This window comes from Oncorhynchus nerka, unplaced genomic scaffold, assembly GCF_034236695.1.
Source record: "Oncorhynchus nerka isolate Pitt River unplaced genomic scaffold, Oner_Uvic_2.0 unplaced_scaffold_909, whole genome shotgun sequence".
Taxonomy (NCBI): Eukaryota; Metazoa; Chordata; class Actinopteri; order Salmoniformes; family Salmonidae; genus Oncorhynchus; species Oncorhynchus nerka.
In genome coordinates, this window is record NW_027040391.1 from 119,698 (window position 1) to 144,075 (window position 24,378).

A 24,378-nucleotide genomic window follows, 5' to 3' on the forward strand; every position below is an offset into this window, starting at 1 on the left:
GAGTCAGTGTGGAGTCTATATACAGGGGGTACCGGTACAGAGTCAGTGTGGAGGCTATATACAGGGGGTACCGGTACCGAGTCAGTGTGGAGGCTATATACAGGGGGTACCGGTACAGTCAGTGTGGAGGCTATATACAGGGGGTACCGGTACAGAGTCAATGTGGAGTCTATATACAGGGGGTACCGGTACTGAGTCAGTGTGGAGTCTATATACAGGGGGTACAGGTACTGAGTCAGTGTGGAGTCTATATACAGGGGGTACCGGTACTGAGTCTATATACAGGGGGTACAGGTACTGAGTCTATATACAAGGGGTACAGGTACTGAGTCTATATACAGGGGGTACAGGTACAGAGTCAGTGTGGAGTCTATATACAGGGGGTACCGGTACAGAGTCAGTGTGGAGTCTATATACAGGGGGTACCGGTACCGAGTCAGTGTGGAGTCTATATACAAGGGGTACCTGTTAGTAGGTACTGAGTCAGTGTCGGGGGTACAGGTACTGAGTCTATATACAGGGGGTACCGGTACAGAGTCAGTGTGGAGGGTACAGGTATTGAGTCAGAATGGGGGTACAGGTTAGTTGCGGTAATTTGCACATGTAGGAAGGGGTGAAGTGACTAAATGCGATATGTTAGTTTTGTATTTTGAATAAATGTACACATTTCTAAACTTGTTTAGCTTTGTCATTTGGGGGGCATCGTGTGTAAATTAATGGGAAAAACTATTGAATCATGTTAGAATAAGGCTGTAACGTAACAAAAGGTGGACAAAGTCAAGGGGTCTGAATCCACCATAGCTGGAATGAAAGGAAATACCGCTGACTGAGAAAATGGATTTAATCACTTATGGACAAAGACAGCAGAAAAACCCATCTTTTAAAAAAGGCACATCGTTAAACCAGTGGAGGAAGGAAGTGTTTTAACATGGACATTGATATTGTAGACAGTCTATTGGGTCTTTAGTTGATTAGTAATAATAAGAGGTTACAGTAAACTAAAGGTTCATCTTAAACTCAAATCCACAGGAGGATTTACATCATCAAGTCTCATAACAGATCAGCTGCTGGTCTGAAATAACCTCCGTCTCCAGTTCTCTAGTCTTTAAACGGTCAGATACATCATCAAGTCTCATAACAGATCAGCTGCTGGTCTGAAATAACCTCCGTCTCCAGTTCTCTAGTCTTTAAACGGTCCGATACATCATCAAGTCTCATAACAGATCAGCTGCTGGTCTGAAATAACCTCCGTCTCCAGTTCTCTAGTCTTTAAACGGTCCGATACATCATCAAGTCTCATAACAGATCAGCTGCTGGTCTGAAATAACCTCCGTCTCCAGTTCTCTAGTCTTTAAACGGTCAGATACACGAGTCAGTCTGGCCCTGGTAGATACAACCACAACTAAAAGTTCTAATATAATACAGTTTCTCCCCAACCAGATTAATCTCCCTCTTCCTCCTTGACCTTTTTCTTCTTCTTCTTCTTCTTTGACGACTGTAAATCACAAGAAATAACAAATTAGTATGTTGGTTCAGGCAGAACGGCTTAGATGAGCAGGAATATATATATTCTGGAGGCATGTCCCCATCAGCTACGTACTTCCTCTGTGGGAGAGAAGGTCGCCTCCTCTTCCTCTTCCTTTACGTCCTCCTCGGCTTTCTTAGACTTCTTTTTCTTCTTGGGAGTTTCTTCTGCTGCCGTTGAAGCCTCTGGTTCTGAATGAAAACAGAAAGCACCTTGAGACAACAGCACTTAACAGACGGCTGAGAACCTCATGATATGGATTGGGTTATAGAACAGGATGGATGGTGTATTATGGGTTGTGTTATATAACAGGATGGATGGTGTATTATGGGTTGTGTTATAGAACAGGATGGATGGTGTATTATAGAACAGGATGGATGGTGTATTATGGGTTGGGTTATAGAACAGGATGGATGGTGTATTATAGAACAGGATGGATGGTGTATTATAGAACAGGATGGATGGTGTATTATGGGTTGTGTTATAGAACAGGATGGATGGTGTATTATGGGTTGTGTTATAGAACAGGATGGATGGTGTATTATGGGTTGGGTTATAGAACAGGATGGATGGTGTGTTATAGAACAGGATGGATGGTGTGTTATAGAACAGGATGGATGGTGTATTATGGATTGGGTTATATAACAGGATGGATGGTGTATTATATAACAGGATGGATGGTGTATTATGGGTTGTGTTATAGAACAGGATGGATGGTGGGTTATAGAACAGGATGGATGGTGTATTATATAACAGGATGGATGGTGTATTATATAACAGGATGGATGGTGTATTATGGGTTGTGTTATATAACAGGATGGATGGTGTATTATGGGTTGTGTTATATAACAGGATGGATGGTGTATTATGGGTTGGGTTATATAACAGGATGGATGGTGTAATATGGGTTGTGTTATATAACAGGATGGATGGTGTATTATGGGTTGTGTTATATAACAGGATGGATGGTGTATTATGGGTTGTGTTATATAACAGGATGGATGGTATATTATGGGTTGTGTTATATAACAGGATGGATGGTGTATTATGGGTTGTGTTATATAACAGGATGGATGGTGTATTATGGGTTGTGTTATATAACAGGATGGATGGTGTATTATGGGTTGGGTTATATAACAGGATGGATGGTGTAATATGGGTTGTGTTATATAACAGGATGGATGGTGTATTATGGGTTGTGTTATATAACAGGATGGATGGTGTATTATGGGTTGTGTTATATAACAGGATGGATGGTATATTATGGGTTGTGTTATAGAACAGGATGGATGGTGTATTATGGGTTGTGTTATATAACAGGATGGATGGTGTATTATAGAACAGGATGGATGGTATATTATGGGTTGTGTTATATAACAGGATGGATGGTATATTATATAACAGGATGGATGGTGTATTATGGGTTGTGTTATATAACAGGATGGATGGTGTATTATAGAACAGGATGGATGGTATATTATGGGTTGTGTTATATAACAGGATGGATGGTATATTATATAACAGGATGGATGGTGTATTATGGGTTGTGTTATATAACAGGATGGATGGTGTATTATGGGTTGTGTTATATAACAGGATGGATGGTATATTATATAACAGGATGGATGGTATATTATGGGTTGTGTTAAATAACAGGATGGATGGTGTATTATGGGTTGTGTTATATAACAGGATGGATGGTGTATTATAGAACAGGATGGATGGTGTATTATGGGTTGTGTTATAGAACAGGATGGATGGTGTATTATATAACAGGATGGATGGTGTATTATGGGTTGTGTTATATAACAGGATGGATGGTGTATTATGGTCTCATGTTATGGGTTGTGTTATACAACAGGATTATGGCTAAGAGTTACTCAACTGACCTTCCACAGGTTCTTTCTTGGGTTTCTTGGTTTTGACTGTCACCGGTGTGGCCACCTCTTCCTCCTCCACCTCCTCAAACTTCCTCTTCTTGGAAACAGAGGGGAGGGTGGAGTCTCCGGAGGGGTCGTACACCTTCACGTCACTACGGAGACATGACAGAACGTTAGTTAACAGCACAGTTGGTAATTAGCCAACGGTCGATTGATTGGTTTAACTAGTTGCTCCTACCCTCTACTTTTTTGAACATTTTGTTAAAAATCGCGCAACATTTCAGCGCCCTGCTACTCATGCCAGGAATATAGTACGTTCATATGGTTAGAATGTGTGGATAGGAAACCCTCGGACGTTTTTAAAACTGGTTAAATCACGACTGTGGCTATTACATAACGTGCGTTACATCGGAAAGCGCAGGAAAACCTGATCACAGAAAATGGAAATAAATATCCTTGCGCCACTTCCAGCAATTGTTAACAGTGAGCCGAATTAGATAAGACCGAGCATTCAACTCCCACAGCATCCCCATGTTGTCTAGAGTCTTGTGAATTGAATCCTCTTTGATTCTTGGTTGAACCGAAACAGGGGCACCACTTACCTCCGGTCTCCGCCCAGATCATTCCGGAAGAGCTCTCTCGTGAAATTTTTTCCAAGACGACAGCTAATGATTTTGACATCGCCTATGGATGATTTTTATCGCTTATTAACGTTTACTAATACCTAAAGTAGCATTACAAACGTATTTTGAAGTGTTTTGTGAAAGTTTATCGTCTACTTTTTGAATTTTAAAAAATGACGTTACGTTGTGAAATCGCTGTTTTTTTCGTTTATCACACAGTCTACATATAACGATATATTGGCTTTATATGGCCCGATTTAATCGAAATAAAGACCCAATAGTGTTTATGGGACATCTAGGAGTGCCAACAAAGAAGATGGTGAAAGGTAATGACTGTTTTCTATTTTATTGTGCGGTTTGTGTAACGCCGAAATGCTAATTATTTTGTTTACGTCCCCTGCTGTGCTTTTGTGTTGTAGTGTATTGGTGCATGCTATCAGATAATAGCTTCTCATGCTGTCGCCGAAAAGCATTTTAAAAATCTGACTTGTTGCCTGGATTCACGAGTGTAGCTTTAATTTGATACCCTGCATGTGTATTTTAATGAACTTTTGAGTTTTAACTAATACTATTAGCATTTAGCGTAGCGCATTTTCATTTCCAGAGCTCTAGTTGGGACGCAAGCATCCCAAGTAGAGGCAAGAGGTTAAAGGCTGTTGGGCGACCAAGATGTTTTAGTTGAGCAGTAGCAAGTCAATTTATGGCACACGAGACACCTTTCTGATTCACCACCATCTCAGTGAAATGTTTGCGTTTGATTGTTAGTGTATATCAATTCCCCATTACATATATCACCAGTACTACATTTACCCTTCATTCCTATCATTTACAATCTACAATGCTTGTTTGGTTATGGTAATTTCAGTTAACGCATTCAATATATCAGTCTTTCAGCATTCTCATTGTTGGAGTGGACACATTGTTTGCAGAGTGCACAACCTATGCTACACTTGTGAGAGAAACTGTGTTTCTAGCATTTCATTTACCAGTTAATTTAGTCCTTATTCTGTTTGGCAGCGCTCCTGTCAATGTTGAGTAAGAACGCGAACGCATAGCAGTAGACCTATATGCTGCCTAGCCTGCGCGCCAATGTAGGCTTACAAATGTGCCCATCTGATAGTATTTCTGATGGGCTTAACGCACCACTAATGACCTGTGGAGCTTCTCAAAGTAATGCTTTGTCACCTCAAAACAGCAAGCAAACATACCGTTTTACCATCCATTGAGAATTACAAAAGTTCCTCAATGTATTTGAAAAATATTCCCAGCTCTCTCCTTTTTGACCACTCATGTCCTGCTCGGATCCAATGGAAACGTCATAAAATAAGGCTACCTGATTACTTCCTATCTCTTGATCAAATAGCCTACAGTTGTCTGTCCCGAGCTCACTGGCGGGGGAAACAGGGCACAGAATATTTAAAAAAATATTTCAAGCAAGCCCACCCCCCCCAGACCAAGTTGCGAGCATAGGGCCCCCCCCAGACCAAGTTGCGAGCATAGGGCCTCCCCCAGACCAAGTTGCTAGCATAGGCCCCCCCAGACCAAGTTGTGAGCATAGGCACCCCCCCGACCAAGTTGTGAGCATAGGCCCCCCCCCCCCCCCAGCATAGGGCCCCCCAGACCAAGTTGTGAGCATAGGCCCCCCCCAGACCAAGTTGTGAGCATAGGCCCCCCCCCGACCAAGTTGCGAGCATAGGGCCCCCCCAGACCAAGTTGATACATAGGGCCTCCCCCCCCAGACCAAGTTGATACATAGGGCCTCCCCCCAGACCAAGTTGCGAGCATAGGGCCCCCAGACCAAGTTGCGAGCATAGGGCCTCCCCCAGACCAAGTTGAGAGCATAGGCCCCCAGACCAAGTTGAGAGCATAGGGCCCCCTCCCCCAGACCAAGTTGCGAGCATAGGGCCCCCTCCCCCCAGACCAAGTTGCGAGCATAGGGCCCCCTCCCCCAGACCAAGTTGCGAGCATAGGCCCCCCCCCAGACCAAGTTGAGAGCATAGGGCCCCCCACAGACCAAGTTGAGAGCATAGGGGCCCCCAGACCAAGTTGCGAGCATAGGGCCCCCCCCAGACCAAGTTGCGAGCATAGGGCCTCCCCCAGACCAAGTTGAGAGCATAGGGCCCCCCCAGACCAAGTTGAGAGCATAGGGCCTCCCCCAGACCAAGTTGCGAGCATAGGGCCCCCCAGACCAAGTTGCGAGCATAGGGCCCCCAGACCAAGTTGCGAGCATAGGGCCCCCCAGACCAAGTTGCGAGCATAGGGCCCCCCAGACATTGCGGGCCCCCTCCCCCAGACCAAGTTGCGAGCATAGGGCCCTCCCCCAGACCAAGTTGCGAGCATAGGGCCCTCCCCCAGACCAAGTTGCGAGCATAGGGCCTCCCCCAGACCAAGTTGGAGTTTAACTAAATCAGAGGACCGCCCCCTGAGCCCAGTTATGGTCTGGTGTCCTGGGACAGGCCCTTTTCTGCTCTTCCGAATAAAACCCGGGTTTTCTATCACCAGACCAGCTCACCCCAATTACAAGATGGCTTAAGGTTGCAGACCAGCTTACCACAAGAGGGCCCAGGTTTGAGTAGAGACCATAAACCTAAGGTTTGAGTAGAGACCATAAACCTAAGGTTTGAGTAGAGACCATAAACCTAAGGTTTGAGTAGATGGCTGAATCTTTTAACCATACCACGTGGTAAAACTCTTAAGACTATCGATACCGCCATTCTAACCACGACAGAGAGAGAGCGGACAAACTCTATCCTATAACGACATGAAGTAATGTCACTGAACCAGCCATTCTAACCACGAGAGAGAGAGCGGACAAACTCTCTATCCTATAACGACATGAATGAATGTCACTGAACCAGCTATTCTAACCACGACAGAGAGAGAGCGGACAAACTCTCCAACAGAAACAAGCGTTTCAACAGAGATACCGACGACACACTGAGCGTAAATATATATATTGATTGCAATAATTCCCGAATGAGCTTTCATGTGTGAAGGATTAGCATTTCAATTGTTATAATTATCACTGTCTAACAAGCCGCCATTAGGGCACATCCTCCTTTCTTTGGAAATATACTGCTCAAAAACATAAAGGGAACACTAAAATAACACATCCTAGATCTGAATGAATGAAATATTCTTAAATACTTTTTTCTTTACATAGTTGAATGTGCTGACAAATCACAAATTATCAATGGAAATCAAATTGATCAAACCATGGCACATACAAAATATATTTCCAAAGAAATTATATGGTATGAATTCCATGCTGTCACAGTTACCAGCCCTTTCAAGCTTAACATCCTTATCATTTATCGCCCTCCAGGTTCCCTCGGAGAGTTCATCAATGAGCTTGATGCCTTGATAAGCTCCTTTCCTGAGGACGGCTCACCTCTCACAGTTCTGGGCGACTTTAACCTCCCCACGCCTACCTTTGACTCATTCCTCTCTGCCTCCTTCTTTCCACTCCTCTCCTCTTTGACCTCACCCTCTCACCTTCCCCCTACTCACAAGGCAGGAAATACGCCGACCTCATCTTTACTAGATGCTGTTCTTCCACTAACCTCGTTGCAACTCCCCTCCAAGTCTCCGACCACTACCTTGTATCCTTTTCCTCTCGCTCTCATCCAACACTTCCCACACTGCCCCTACTAATGGTATCGCGCCGTCCCAACCTTCGCTTGATCCCCGCTACTCTCTCCTCTTCCATCCTATCATCTCTTCCCTCTGCTCAAACCTTCTCCAACCTATCTCCTGATTCTGCCTCCTCAACCCTCCTCTCCTCCCTTTCTGCATCCTTTGACTCTCTATGTCCCCTATCCTCCAGGCCGGCTCGGTCCTCCTCCCGCTCCGTGGCTCGACGACTCATTGCGAGCTCACAGAACAGGGCTCCGGGCAGCCGAGAGACGGAAATGGAGGAAAACTCGCCTTACCTGCGGACCTGACATCCTTTCACTCCCTCCTCTCTACATTTTCCTCTTCTCTCTCTGCTGCTAAAGCCACTTTCTACCACTCTAAATTCCAAGCATCTGCCTCTAACCCTAGGAAGCTCTTTGCAACCTTCTCCTCCCTCCTGAATCCTCCTCCCCCTCCCCCCCCTCCTCCCTCTCTGCAGATGACTTCGTCAACCATTTTGAAAAGAAGGTCAGACGACATCCGATCCTCGTTTGCTAAGTCAAACGACACCGCTGGTTCTGCTCACACTGCCCTACTGCCCTACCCTGTGCTCTGACCTCTTTCTCCCCTCTCTCTCCAGATGAAATCTCGCGTCTTGTGACGGCCGGCCGCCCTACAACCTGCCCGCTTGACCCTATCCCCTCCTCTCTTCTCCAGACCATTTCCGGAGACCTCCTCCCTTACCTCACCTCGCTCATCAACTCATCCCTGACCGCTGGCTACGTCCCTTCCGTCTTCAAGAGAGCGAGAGTTGCACCCCTTCTGAAAAAACCTACACTCGATCCCTCCGATGTCAACAACTACAGACCAGTATCCCTTCTTTCTTTTCTCTCCAAAACTCTTGAACGTGCCGTCCTTGGCCAGCTCTCCCGCTATCTCTCCCAGAATGACCTTCTTGATCCAAATCAGTCAGGTTTCAAGACTAGTCATTCAACTGAGACTGCTCTTCTCTGTATCACGGAGGCGCTCCGCACTGCTAAAGCTAACTCTCTCTCCTCTGCTCTCATCCTTCTAGACCTATCGGCTGCCTTCGATACTGTGAACCATCAGATCCTCCTCTCCACCCTCTCCGAGTTGGGCATCTCCGGCGCGGCCCACGCTTGGATTGCGTCCTACCTGACAGGTCGCTCCTACCAGGTGGCGTGGCGAGAATCCGTCTCCACACCACGTGCTCTCACCACTGGTGTCCCCCAGGGCTCTGTTCTAGGCCCTCTCCTATTCTCGCTATACACCAAGTCACTTGGCTCTGTCATAACCTCACATGGTCTCTCCTATCATTGCTATGCAGACGACACACAATTAATCTTCTCCTTTCCCCCTTCTGATGACCAGGTGGCGAATCGAATCTCTGCATGTCTGGCAGACATATCCGTGTGGATGACGGATCACCACCTCAAGCTGAACCTCGGCAAGACGGAACTGCTCTTCCTCCCGGGAAGGACTGCCCGTTCCATGATCTCGCCATCACGGTTGACAACTCCATTGTGTCCTCCTCCCAGAGCGCTAAGAACCTTGGCGTGATCCTGGACAACACCCTGTCGTTCTCAACTAACATCAAGGCGGTGGCCCGTTCCTGTAGGTTCATGCTCTACAACATCCGCAGAGTCGACCCTGCCTCACACAGGAAGCGGCGCAGGTCCTAATCCAGGCACTTGTCATCTCCCGTCTGGATTACTGCAACTCGCTGTTGGCTGGGCTCCCTGCCTGTGCCATTAAACCCCTACAACTCATCCAGAACGCCGCAGCCCGTCTGGTGTTCAACCTTCCCAAGTTCTCTCCACGTCACCAGCTCCTCCGCTCCCTCCACTGGCTTCCAGTTGAAGCTCGCATCCGCTACAAGACCATGGTGCTTGCCTACGGAGCTGTGAGGGGAACGGCACCTCAGTACCTCCAGGCTCTGATCAGGCCCTACACCCAAACAAGGGCACTGCGTTCATCCACCTCTGGCCTGCTCGCCTCCCTACCACTGAGGAAGTACAGTTCCCGCTCAGCCCAGTCAAAACTGTTCGCTGCTCTGGCCCCCCAATGGTGGAACAAACTCCCTCACGACGCCAGGACAGCGGAGTCAATCACCACCTTCCGGAGACACCTGAAACCCCACCTCTTTAAGGAATACCTAGGATAGGATAAAGTAATCCCTCTCACCCCCTCCCCTGAAAAGATTTAGATGCACTACTGTTCCACTGGAGGTCATAAGGTGAATGCACCAATTTGTAAGTCGCTCTGGATAAGAGCGTCTGCTAAATGACTTAAATGTAAATGTAATGTAAATGTATGTGTGACGCATTTCTGTGAATTACTTAGTAAATCAATTATTTTAAGACAATTGATGTATGGATGATTCAGTGAAGACTTTGTTCGTGCAGATAACCAACAATTTACGACGTTTGGAATGAGACTAATGCGAGGTAAATAATGAATTAATCAGAAGACTATGTGATCAGATATTATATTTCTGAAAGTTATATTAGGAAAATTATAACGTTGTAAACTGAATATTTTACTTGGTGCCCCGACTTCCTAGTTAATTACAGTTACATGATTAATCAGTTTAATCACGTAATAATAATTAGAGAGTTATTTGATAAATAAGTCATCAGTTTTAATTATGCCAAAGACACAACCAAGACTTGTTGTTGGGGACAGCCGGTGACGTTACCAGAGAGACGCGACAGAAGGTCAGTTACCAGAGAGACGCGACAGAAGGTCAGTTACCAGAGAGACGCGACAGAAGGTCAGTTACCAGAGAGACGCGACAGAAGGTCAGTTACCAGAGACGCGACAGAAGGTCCGTTACCAGAGAGACGCGACAGAAGATCCGTTACCAGAGAGACGCGACAGTTGGTCAGTTACCAGAGAGACGCGACAGTTGGTCAGTTACCAGAGAGACGCGACAGAAGGTCAGAGAGACGCGACAGAAGGTCAGAGAGACGCGACAGAAGGTCAGAGAGACGCGACAGAAGGTCAGAGAGACGCGACAGAAGGTCAAAGAGACGCGACAGAAGGTCAGAGAGACGCGACAGAAGGTCAGAGAGACGCGACAGAAGGTCAGAGAGACGCGACAGAAGGTCAGAGAGACGCGACAGAAGGTCAGAGAGACGCGACAGAAGGTCAGAGAGACGCGACAGAAGGTCAGAGAGACGCGACAGAAGGTCAGTTACCAGAGAGACGCGACAGAAGGTCAGTTGCCAGAGAGACGCGACAGAAGGTCAGTTACCAGAGAGACGCGACAGAAGGTCAGTTACCAGAGAGACGCGACAGAAGGTCAGTTACCAGAGAGACGCGACAGAAGGTCAGTTACCAGAGAGACGCGACAGAAGGTCAGTTACCAGAGAGACGCGACAGGTCAGTTACCAGAGAGACGCGACAGAAGGTCAGTTACCAGAGAGACGCGACAGAAGGTCAGTTGCCAGAGAGACGCGACAGAAGGTCAGTTACCAGAGAGACGCGACAGAAGGTCAGTTACCAGAGAGACGCGACAGAAGGTCAGTTACCAGAGAGACGCGACAGAAGGTCAGTTACCAGAGACGCGACAGAAGGTCCGTTACCAGAGAGACGCGACAGAAGGTCAGTTACCAGAGAGACGCGACAGGTCAGTTACCAGAGAGACGCGACAGAAGGTCAGTTACCAGAGAGACGCGACAGAAGGTCAGTTGCCAGAGAGACGCGACAGAAGGTCAGTTACCAGAGAGACGCGACAGAAGGTCAGTTACCAGAGAGACGCGACAGAAGGTCAGTTACCAGAGACGCGACAGAAGGTCCGTTACCAGAGAGACGCGACAGAAGATCCGTTACCAGAGAGACGCGACAGAAGGTCAGAGAGACGCGACAGAAGGTCAGAGAGACGCGACAGAAGGTCAGAGAGACGCGACAGAAGGTCAGAGAGACGCGACAGAAGGTCAGAGAGACGCGACAGAAGGTCAGTTACCAGAGAGACGCGACAGAAGGTCAGTTGCCAGAGAGACGCGACAGAAGGTCAGTTACCAGAGAGACGCGACAGAAGGTCAGTTACCAGAGAGACGCGACAGAAGGTCAGTTACCAGAGAGACGCGACAGGTCAGTTACCAGAGAGACGCGACAGAAGGTCAGTTACCAGAGAGACGCGACAGAAGGTCAGTTACCAGAGAGACGCGACAGGTCAGTTACCAGAGAGACGCGACAGGTCAGTTACCAGAGAGACGCGACAGAAGGTCAGTTACCAGAGAGACGCGACAGGTCAGTTACCAGAGAGACGCGACAGAAGGTCAGTTACCAGAGAGACGCGACAGAAGGTCAGTTGCCAGAGAGACGCGACAGAAGGTCAGTTACCAGAGAGACGCGACAGAAGGTCAGTTACCAGAGAGACGCGACAGAAGGTCAGTTACCAGAGAGACGCGACAGAAGGTCAGTTACCAGAGAGACGCGACAGAAGGTCAGTTACCAGAGAGACGCGACAGAAGGTCAGTTACCAGAGAGACGCGACAGGTCAGTTACCAGAGAGACGCGACAGAAGGTCAGTTACCAGAGAGACGCGACAGGTCAGTTACCAGAGAGACGCGACAGAAGGTCAGTTACCAGAGAGACGCGACAGAAGGTCAGTTACCAGAGAGACGCGACAGAAGGTCAGTTACCAGAGAGACGCGACAGAAGGTCAGTTACCAGAGAGACGCGACAGAAGGTCAGTTACCAGAGAGACGAGACAGAAGGTTAGTTACCAGAGAGAAGCGACAGAAGGTTAGTTACCAGAGAGACGCGACAGAAGGTCAGTTACCAGAGAGACGCGACAGAAGGTCAGTTACCAGAGAGACGCGACAGAAGGTCAGTTACCAGAGAGACGCGACAGAAGGTCAGTTACCAGAGAGACGCGACAGAAGGTCAGTTACCAGAGAGACGCGACAGAAGGTTAGTTACCAGAGAGAAGCGACAGAAGGTTAGTTACTAGAGAGACGCGACAGAAGGTCAGTTACCAGAGAGACGCGACAGAAGGTCAGTTACCAGAGAGACGCGACAGAAGGTTAGTTACCCAATACAGTAGTTTCCAGGGTTAACTCACCTCTTGTGTTGGTATTTGTCAGACTTCGCCATGGCTTTGCCTGTTCCACTGATTCTTCTGATCTGAAGGGATAAAACAGGGTCAGCACAATATTAGGGGACCGGTAGAGTAGGAGATGAGTAGGGGACTAGCAGAGTAGGGGACTAGCAGAGTAGGAGATGAGTAGGGGACTAGCAGAGTAGGAGATGAGTAGGGGACTAGCAGAGTAGGTGACTAGCAGGATATCACTGTTTAACTTCATTAGGGTAGGGGGCAACATTCAGGAATTTAGGATGAAAAGCGTGCCCAAACTAAACTGCCTGCTACTCAGTCCCAGAAGCTAGGATATGCATAGATTTGGATAGAAAACCCTCAAAAGTTTCCAAAGTGGTTCAAATAATGTCTGAGTATAGCAGAACGGATTTGGCAGGCGAAAACCTGAGAAAAATCCATCCAGGAAGTAGATTTTTGTTTGTTTGTTCTAGTTCTCTATACAATGCCATTACAGTATCCGTTGACTTATGACTCAGTTGCTATGCAGTTCCTATGCCTTCCACGAGATGTCAGCAGTATTCAGAAATGGTTTCAGGTTTGTTATTCTGAAAAATGCAGGAGTAAGAGCAGTCTGAATGACTGGACCCTACAGTGTCAGAGCTTTTTCATGCTCAATCCCGAGAGCGTGCCTTTCTTGTTTACCTTTTATATTGACAACGTTATTGTCCGGTTGAAATATTATCGATTATTTAGGCTAAAAACAACCTGAGGATTGAATATAAAACATTGTTTGACATGTTTCTGTAGTGTGGAGAGACGTTCTGATTAGAACTAGATCACACCTGGAACACGGCAACAGTACTGTAGAGTGGAGAGACATTCTGATTAGAACTAGATCACACCTGGAACATGACAACAGTACTGTAGAGTGGAGAGACATTCTGATTAGATCACACCTGGAACACGACAACAGTACTGTAGAGTGGAGAGACATTCTGATTAGAACTAGATCACACCTGGAACATGACAGCAGTACTGTAGAGTGGAGAGACATTCTGATTAGATCACACCTGGAACACGACAACAGTACTGTAGTGTGGAGAGACATTCTGATTAGATCACACCTGGAACATGACAACAGTACTGTAGAGTGGAGAGACATTCTGATTAGAACTAGATCACACCTGGAACACGACAACAGTACTGTAGAGTGGAGAGACATTCTGATTAGAACTAGATCACACCTGGAACATGACAGCAGTACTGTAGTGTGGAGAGACATTCTGATTAGAACTAGATCACACCTGGAACATGACAGCAGTACTGTAGAGTGGAGAGACATTCTGATTAGAACTAGATCACACCTGGAACATGACAGCAGTACTGTAGTGTGGAGAGACATTCTGATTAGAACTAGATCACACCTGGAACATGACAACAGTACTGTAGTGTGGAGAGACATTCTGATTAGAACTAGATCACACCTGGAACACGACAACAGTACTGTAGTGTGGAGAGACATTCTGATTAGAACTAGATCACACCTGGAACATGACAACAGTACTGTAGTGTGGAGAGACATTCTGATTAGATCACACCTGGAACACGACAGCAGTACTGTAGTGTGGAGAGACATTCTGATTAGATCACACCTGGAACATGACAACAGTACTGTAGTGTGGAGAGACATTCTGATTAGATCACACCTGGAACACGACAACAGTACTGTAGTGTGGAGAGACATTCTGATTAGATCACACCTGGAACACGACAACAGTACTGTAGTGTGGAGAGACATTCTGATTAGATCACACCTGGAACATGACAACAGTACTGTAGTGTGGAGAGACATTCTGATTAGATCACACCTGGAACACGACAACAGTACTGTAGTGTGGAGAGACATTCTGATTAGAACTAGATCACACCTGGAACACGACAACAGTACTGTAGTGTGGAGAGACATTCTGATTAGATCACACCTGGAACACGACAACAGTACTGTAGTGTGGAGAGACATTCTGATTAGATCACACCTGGAACACGACAGCAGTACTGTAGTGTGGAGAGACATTCTGATTAGAACTAGATCACACCTGGAACATGACAGCAGTACTGTAGTGTGGAGAGACATTCTGATTAGAACTAGATCACACCTGGAACATGACAGCAGTACTGTAGAGTGGAGAGACATTCTGATTAGAACTAGATCACACCTGGAACACGACAACAGTACTGTAGTGTGGAGAGACATTCTGATTAGAACTAGATCACACCTGGAACATGACAACAGTACTGTAGTGTGGAGAGACATTCTGATTAGAACTAGTACACACCTGGAACACGACAACAGTACTGTAGCGTGGAGAGACATTCTGATTAGAACTAGTACACACCTGGAACACGACAACAGTACTGTAGTGTGGAGAGACATTCTGATTAGAACTAGATCACACCTGGAACACGACAACAGTACTGTAGTGTGGAGAGACATTCTGATTAGAACTAGATCACACCTGGAACACGACAACAGTACTGTAGTGTGGAGAGACATTCTGATTAGATCACACCTGGAACACGACAACAGTACTGTAGTGTGGAGAGACATTCTGATTAGAACTAGATCACACCTGGAACACGACAGCAGTACTGTAGTGTGGAGACATTCTGATTAGATCACACCTGGAACATGACAACAGTACTGTAGTGGAGAGACATTCTGATTAGATCACACCTGGAACATGACAACAGTACTGTAGTGTGGAGAGACATTCTGATTAGAACTAGATCACACCTGGAACACGACAACAGTACTGTAGTGTGGAGAGACATTCTGATTAGAACTAGATCACACCTGGAACACGACAACAGTACTGTAGTGTGGAGAGACATTCTGATTAGAACTAGATCACACCTGGAACATGACAGCAGTACTGTAGTGTGGAGAGACATTCTGATTAGATCACACCTGGAACATGACAACAGTACTGTAGTGTGGAGAGACATTCTGATTAGAACTAGATCACACCTGGAACATGACAACAGTACTGTAGTGTGGAGAGACATTCTGATTAGATCACACCTGGAACATGACAACAGTACTGTGGAGAGACATTCTGATTAGAACTAGATCACACCTGGAACACGACAACAGTACTGTAGTGTGGAGAGACATTCTACTTCTAGTGATGGCTGGAACAAAAGCCTCACCTTGCCCTTGTTCTTGGCCGAGGTCTGTCCCACCAGAGAGGCGTGGTAGATGAGACCATATTTGGGCGTGTCTCTGCGCGTCTTCAGGGCTCTGAACAGGGCCTTCTCTGCTCCCAGGATCTGGACTGTGGAGGCCGGGTGCTTGGCCAGGTTCAACAGGGACCCTGTCAGAGAGAACCAGAGCATTTAGGAGCAGTTTGGGCGTTTCCAGCTGCCTACTACAGGTGTCCAGGTAAAAGGTTTTAATTCAAGCTCAGATGAGGTAGTGACTGAAAAGCATCAGGTTTCAGGATTGTGACATATAGTCATATTAATCACCGCTTGTTTTGTGTTGTGAATGATTCCTGCTGTGTGATTGGCCGTTAGATCATGACTCACCAGCGTGAGAGATGAGCCGTGCCCCTACCAGTTCCCCCACCATGACAGTCAGGTTGGGAGCGATAGCCATCATCCTGTTCTTCAGATAGTCGTACAGTTGGGTGCGGTACTCTGTAATCTCTCTATCACCTGGTCACACAGGTGCATGATGTTGCCGATGTCCTCCTCTGACACCTCCGTTCCCATGGAGATCTCTGCAGCCAGTTTGACCTCTGCCTCCACCTCCTCGGGGAGATGCTCAGACAGGTCGGTGGTTGCCACGTTGGTACGAGCGCCTATCTTCCGGACACTCTTGCAGTAGGCCAGGTTGTCAGTGATGATCTTCCCCACCTCAGGGAAGTGCCAGCCGTACCACTCCCTACAGCGCATGATGTAGTTGTTGAGCTCCTTGTCCAGGTCATCCAGCAGAGCTGCACAGATCAAAACACTAGTTACACCTGTTACTGAGCTACAGCCCATAATACTAGTTACACCTGTCTACAGACCATAATACTAGTCACACCTGTTACTGAGCTACAGACCATAATACTAGTTACACCTGTTACTGAGCTACAGCCCATAATACTAGTTACACCTGTTACTGAGCTACAGCCCATAATACTAGTTACCCCTGTTACTGAGCTACAGACCATAATACTAGTCACACCTGCTACAGCCCATAATACTAGTTACACCTGTTACTGAGCTACAGCCCATAATACTAGTTACACCTGTTACTGAGCTACAGCCCATAATACTAGTTACACCTGTTACTGAGCTACAGCCCATAATACTAGTTACACCTGTTACTGAGCTACAGCCCATAATACTAGTTACACCTGTTACTGAGCTACATCCCATAATACTAGTTACACCTGTTACTGAGCTACAGCCCATAATACTAGTTACCCCTGTTACTGAGCTACAGCCCATAATACTAGTTACACCTGTTACTGAGCTACAGACCATAATACTAGTTACACCTGTCTACAGACCATAATACTAGTCACACCTGTTACTGAGCTACAGACCATAATACTAGTCACACCTGTTACTGAGCTACAGACCATAATACTAGTCACACCTGTTACTGAGCTACAGACCATAATACTAGTCACACCTGTCTACAGACCATAATACTAGTCACACCTGTCTACAGACCATAATACTAGTCACACCTGTCTACAGACCATAATACTAGTCACACCGGTCTACAGACCATAATACTAGTCACACCCGTCTACAGACCATAATACTAGTCACACCTGTTACTGAGCTACAGACCATAATACTAGTCACACCTGTTACTGAGCTACAGACCATAATACTAGTCACACCTGTCTACAGACCATAATACTAGTCACACCTGTTACTGAGCTACAGACTATAATACTAGTCACACCTGTTACTGAGCTACAGACCATAATACTAGTCACACCTGTCTACAGACCATAATACTAGTCACACCTGTCTACAGACCATAATACTAGTCACACCTGTCTACAGACCATAATACTAGTCACACCGGTCTACAGACCATAATACTAGTCACACCCGTCTACAGACCATAATACTAGTCACACCTGTTACTGAGCTACAGACCATAATACTAGTCACACCTGTTACTGAGCTACAGACCATAATACTAGTCACACCTGTCTACAGACCATAATACTAGTCACACCTGTTACTGAGCTACAGACTATAATACTAGTCACACCTGTTACTGAGCTACAGACCATAATACTAGTCACACCTGTTACTGAGCTACAGACCATAATACTAGTCACACCTGTCTACAGACCATAATACTAGTCACACCTGTCTACAGGCCATAATACTAGTCACACCTGTCTACAGACCATAATACTAGTCACACCTGTCTACAGACCATAATACTAGTCACACCTGTTACTGAGCTACAGACCATAATACTAGTTACCCCTGTTACTGAGCTACAGACCATAATACTAGTCACACCTGTTACTGAGCTACAGACCATAATACTAGTTACACCTGTTACTGAGCTACAGACCATAATACTAGTCACACCTGTTACTGAGCTACAGACCATAATACTATTATGTTGTCCCTTTACATGGACAGAGGACAGGGATGAGCAGCAGGCTTCCACTGGCCCACCTCCTATAGGCCCGCGGACCCACATCCCTGTACTGGGGAGAGAACTCACCTCATTGGCCTGTCAGCCTCGACTAACTAACCAATCACAGTAGTCGAATTACCGACCAGGGCTCATTGATCAATCATCTTATAAAAACTGCACTAATGTGCCTACAGTCTATAGCAGAATTGTAGGAAATGAACGCTAAAAGTGAAATTCTCTTCACTGTCACGCGAGGGGGCCGCTAAAATGTTTTGCTCTCAAGGTGGGGGGGGTACTGATGTGAGATGTGTTGCGGCCCCTCGTGAGGTTTTTGTGGCCCCCACCCCCATCAAAGATGCCCATCCCTGGTCTAAGAGGAGGTACTTACAGATAGCTTGAACGATCATGGTATCCACTTTGTCAGGGCTGAACTTCAGCTTGTAGCGGGACAAACTGAGGAAACAGAAACAGGTCAGAATCTGCCATAGCAGCCTTTCAGGTCTTCTATGAATACGACAGAGGGAGGTGCTGCCTCAGGGGTAGTGACGAATGCTGAGGAAATCCACACCAGGTTTCAGACAGCATGATATAATCATCGGCAACACACACACTACATATTGATGTGAGTCAATTATAAAGTGTTTGTAATGAGGTCTTTTGTTATAAGACCAGTTGGCGTCATTTAATGGGATCCTAATAAATCCAAAACACCAAGCGTTGTCTGTGTTCCACCCTACCTGTGAGCCAGTCCCAGAGACATGGCGCTGATCTCCCGGGGGGGCAGCCCAGTGATCAGGGACTCCATCTGTGTCCTGATGGTCTACCACGTTGCAGCCGAGCCGTTGTTGTTCCTAGACGTTTCCACTTCTCAATAACAGGGGCAACTCTAGTAAGGCAGAAACGTGGTAGACAGACTTGTTGGAATGGTGGCATCCTATGACGGTGCCACATTGGAAGTGACTGAGCTCTTCAGTACGGCCATTCTATCGCCAATATAAAAAATATATATATTTCACTTCTATTAAACCAGGTAGGCCAGTTGAGAACAAGTTCTCATTTGCAACTGTGACCTGGCCAAGATAAAGAATAGCAATTTGACACAACAGAGTTACACATGGAATAAACAAAACAGTCAATAGGAAAAGTATATATACAGTGAGTGCAATGAGGTAAGATAAGGGAGGTACGGCAATAAATGGGCCATGGTGGCAAAGCAATTACAATATAGAGATTAAACACTGGAATGGTGGATGTGCATTAGATTAATATGCAATTAGAGATACTGGGATGCAAAGGAGCAAGATAAATAAATACAGTATGGGGATGAGGTAGGTGGCTGTTTACAGATGGGCTATGTTCAGGTGCAGTGATCTGTGAGCTGCTCTGACGGCAATGTTTGTCTATGGAGATTGCATGGCTGTGTGCTCGATTTTATTAACCTGTCAGCAACGGATGTGGCTAAAATAGCCGAATCCACTAATTTGACAGGGTGTCCACATACACTACATATACAAACGACTGTTATAGTTCCAACATTTAGACACAGGACATTAGTAATATGTATCTATTCATAGACTCAACATTGTTAGGGGGTGAGTTCAACAACCGGCTGCTGTCAGTGTTTGTTATGATGGTTAAGGTTAGCTGTGGTCTCAGCTGTAGTGAGGAATACTGCTGAACACCTAAAGGCTTCTGCATGCTTCCCATCCCAAACAGTTGGGGTTAGTTAGTGCATATCTTCAGAAGCGTGTTTGTTTGGTCTTCGGTTAGGTGTTTTCCCCAGATGTTTTTGCACACTTCAACGATACTCGTTTTCATGCACATTTTCAAACTACATAAATACTGCACCTCACAGCTTACGTAGATTTAAAATTGTAAAAATAAAAATAAGGAAAAAAATATGCCATTTCTTGAGCCATCTTCAATTATTTCTGACTAGTTTGAGGAAGTGTATACTGGCTATGGCTTCTCAAGTTGGACAAACACTACTATTGCCGCTTTTCTCATTTTTCAAGCAACAGTCTTTTAATTAAGGGAGTATGCGAACACGCTGTTGGTTCACCTAGCTGAAGCATGCAGAAGCCTTGACTGGCAGCCCTTGTGCACTAACTGGTAAACTATAGTGAGCAACAACAGGAGAGGTGAAAGTATTCTGTCTACCTGCCAAGGCCTCTGTTGTGTCCTGGAATTTCTCAAAGTGCTTCAACTTCACTCTGGAAGGAGAAATGGTAGCGACATGTTATTTGTCAACTCCAGAAACATGTTCCTTATGCTGATAATGTGTAATACTACTGTTCATTGACAACGTATTCCCCTCTAAACACTCCTCTCTCCAGACATAACTCACACTTTGTTGGCCTTCTCCGGAGTCTCGAACTCCTTCCATAAACTGTCCACCTCTTGGAGCTTTGACTCATCGAGGACCTGAAACAAAACAAGGTTAAAGTTCTATCAAGTACACGGGCATACCATACATTAATTGCATTAACTCAACTCGGTTTACATGTGTTGTCATTAAAACCCGTCAGTAATGTGTGATAAGAAAGCCAGCACGCGGTCCCTCCAAAGTACCACGCACCAGTTATGCTAACTTGGAAGAGAAGCCTATTTGAAATGTTGGGTAAACATTGGCAACAAATAAATTATTTAACTTCGAAAATAGAACGGGTTGAAATAGTTGCATAATTACTAAAGCCAAGTCCAAGGTAGCAAAGTATCTGTATATCCAGCAGATCTAGGTAACTTGCCACATGCAACGTGGTTGCTTAACTGCAGCGTGTTGAATGAGAAGGCCTCGTTGCGGTAAAGGTTTGCATGCGAGAACTACCACGACGACCTAAATAGAGAAGCCATGTGTACTATAAACAATGTTAAACAGGTCTTGACATTGAAATACTTTGTATTTTAATACAATATCTAGCTACTCCAGGAAAACAAGGTATTTAGCTAGCTACACCGCGAACCCGGTTCAATGATTGAAAATTGTCATGCACCCATCTAAAATTATTAGAATATAACTTTAGCTAAATACTCACTTTAAATATTGCATAACCAGCAGCGGTTTCAAATAAAACAAGCATCTCTGACGCTTTTTCACCAAGTTTAAACCCGAAACAAACTTATCTCCTAGAAAGCCTTCGCTAGTCGCAGTTCCAACGGGAATGTGTTCCACGCGGTGATCTGTGTGCCTCACCCGGAAGCACGTCCTCTCTCTAACATCGCGAGAAGTGGCAGAGTGAACTATTTGGAGACAAACAAATCCGACGAGAACATTTTGGTCGCGAACCGCGTACACGTATTTTGCAGTTGTTATCGCGCTTATGTTCCTAGCGCCAACAGTGCATGTTCCTTCCATACAGTAAAACCTTGCAGTACAAAACGATACACGCAAATCCCCCCAAAATAAGACAGGAATTAATCCAAAATAAAAAAAGTATATTTAAAAGTTTACTGTCACACACCAGTTAGTTGTTTTACAGGGTCAGCTATGGTAGTACGGAGCCCCTTGAGCAAATTAAGGTTAAATGCCTTGCTCAAGGGCACATACTTTTTTTTACCTTGGAGGCTTGGGTATTCAAAACCGGGAACTTTCTGTTACTGGCCCAACATTAACCACTAGGCTACCTAGACAGAAATATATATATACATTATGGACAGTATATAAATAGAAAAGGTGTGTACAGCAGTAGTTGTATAAAGTACCACATTCTGAGTCATAATACCCATAAAACCTAGTGGTCAAACATGGAAATGGTTCCAATCGTTTTTTCCACCATTCATTTTTCCCATAGGGGATTTTCGAAACACTTAAAATCAGGGCTGTGTTTCCTGTACGCTTACCCTAGTGTGACGTTTTGATTACCATCTAAATCTCCCCCCCAAAGGAAATGCTAATTAGCAGCTAATGTGGCTATCATACAGAACTTCAAATATCATGATGATCTGGACGAGACTGCAGAATCAAGACAAAGGCAGAGCGGGGTGTTGCGAGAACAAGCGGTCTTTTGTTAGATAACAGGAGCCAGGTGCGAGATAACGGTATGGAGCATGAGAGCCTGGATGTTCTTCACAAGCAAGTTACATCTATCAACAGAAGCGCCAAGAGGCGGGGACCCGCCTGAGCGCCTGCAATAGGCTGAGCAAGTTTAAACCACGCCCAGTCTCTACTGTTATAGGCCAACAGACGGGTTGGAACTGTCTATCACAGTATAAAGAATACTGTTTACATACATCCTGTCAGTTCTCTGTTCTGCCCTGCGTGGTATTACAGTGAGCCCGTATATACGAAAATTGCATTTGCCATTTATTACTTAGCTAATAAAAAATACATAGTATAAAATCGGTGACTCATTGTTATATTTATCCTGATACCAGATTTGAATTTACGCAGCTCTAACAGACAGTCCATGTTACCAGTACATGACTTTAGCACATTTCATAGTTTATTCTGTATAGTCTTCTACTGTATAGATTTCCAATCATAACAAAAAAAATGTTTAACTACTTTATTACTTAGCTATGTGTGTATATTTTTGATCATGCACTGTTGAGGAAAGTTTGCAAGTAAGTATCCCGTGCACGTGACGAAAAATCTTTGATTGGAAGATGAACGCACCCCATTCCCAACAGCTATCGTAGTCAATAAAACGGTGACCGTTTTGACCAGCACTATCGAGCCATCATTGATATTGAAATGAAGTTGCTCAATGTAAAAATACAATATAGACCAACGAAGCAACTCTGTTTCCTCTGTTTGATTTCTCTTTACAATGAAAGGGGGTGCACCGTTCCTGGAAGTACTGCAATACCAGGTCGATGCGTGGAGTGGACGGAGCAAGCCCCTATTCCATCTCCCTATTCCAAAAATCAATTTAATATATGGTACCCAGATAGGAGACGTATCAGATATTAAACTGATAAGAACAGATTTTTTTTATTTTGGAAAAGTTTTATTGACACATTTCCTTTAAAGAAACAGCTCATACATTTTTTACATCATTTATACACATAAAAACGGCAATAAAGGCATAAAACAAAGCATTTGAAAGTTACATTTAAATGAGTTAAAAAGTACATGTTGTTAAAACCAATGAAAACAACCATGAATAAAAGTACTTTCTTTGTAAAAACATCAAATCTGTAAAAGCCATTTAAAATGTGTACTAATGATCTAACAAAGGTCAAACATTTTTAAGACATGAAAAACATGTTAAAAAGCCACTTTGTTAAAAGGCTGTCTTCGGTCCCTTGTACAGGAACGGGGTGAGTCCTTATCAAACTCGCCTCATCCTGCTCCTCTGAATAAATTACCATTCCTTCCTTCGGGGCCCAGAGGAGATCCCTCCCCTAGACGCCGCAGCGCTGTCAGGCCGTGGCCGCCGGGACCTAGGGTGTTGTGGGGGACCCTTCGCCTGGGGTCGAGGCCCCCTTCCTTCCATACCATCCCAGGGCTTCCATGGCTACCATGGCCACTGCTTGGGGGGTGGTCTCTACGCTTTTCCCTACCAGCAGGTTGCGTGAGGACCACAGTTGGGCCAGAACTTTGTGAAGGCCTTTGATGGAATAGGCCTTCGGCCCACCCCATACAGCACGAGCTGAGGGTTTAGGTCCTCCCCTGCTGGCAGACACGAGGTAATCAGGGGGCCTGCTTCCTTCCACAGGTCCCTGGCAGCTCTGCACTCCCAGAGCATGTGCCTCACCGACTCTTCTTGGCCGCAGCCTGGTCGGGGGCACGCGGATGTCCTCGCCATGCCCCGTGAGTGCATAACGGCCCTGACCGGCAGGATCTCGTGGGCGACCATCCAGGACAGGTCCCGATGCCGATTCAGGAGAGCAGGATGGGCCACGTTGCGCAAGACCGTTGTGGGCTCGCAGAGTAGGGGACCACAGTAGGGGAGTAGCAGAGTAGGGGACTAGTAGAGTAGGGGACTAGCAGAGTTAGGGACTAGCAGGGTAGGGGACCACAGTAGGGGACTAGCAGAGTAGGGGACTAGCAGAGT

The 24,378-nt window shown here is 45.7% G+C and overlaps 1 non-coding gene and 2 pseudogenes across 1 annotated transcript; all 3 read right to left on the reverse strand.

The window, feature by feature from the left end:
* Positions 1 to 823: 823 nt before the first annotated feature.
* Positions 824 to 21,600, reverse strand: LOC135570721 (nucleolar protein 58-like; annotated as a pseudogene).
* LOC135570730 (small nucleolar RNA SNORD11B) lies at positions 16,165 to 16,244 on the reverse strand. Its single transcript, XR_010463582.1, has one exon. It is a non-coding gene; the product is annotated as a small nucleolar RNA SNORD11B (small nucleolar RNA).
* A 1,553-nt stretch (positions 21,601 to 23,153) lies between the features above and the next one.
* On the reverse strand, positions 23,154 to 23,330 carry LOC115124561 (U2 spliceosomal RNA; annotated as a pseudogene).
* Between the last annotated feature and the right edge of the window lie 1,048 nt (positions 23,331 to 24,378).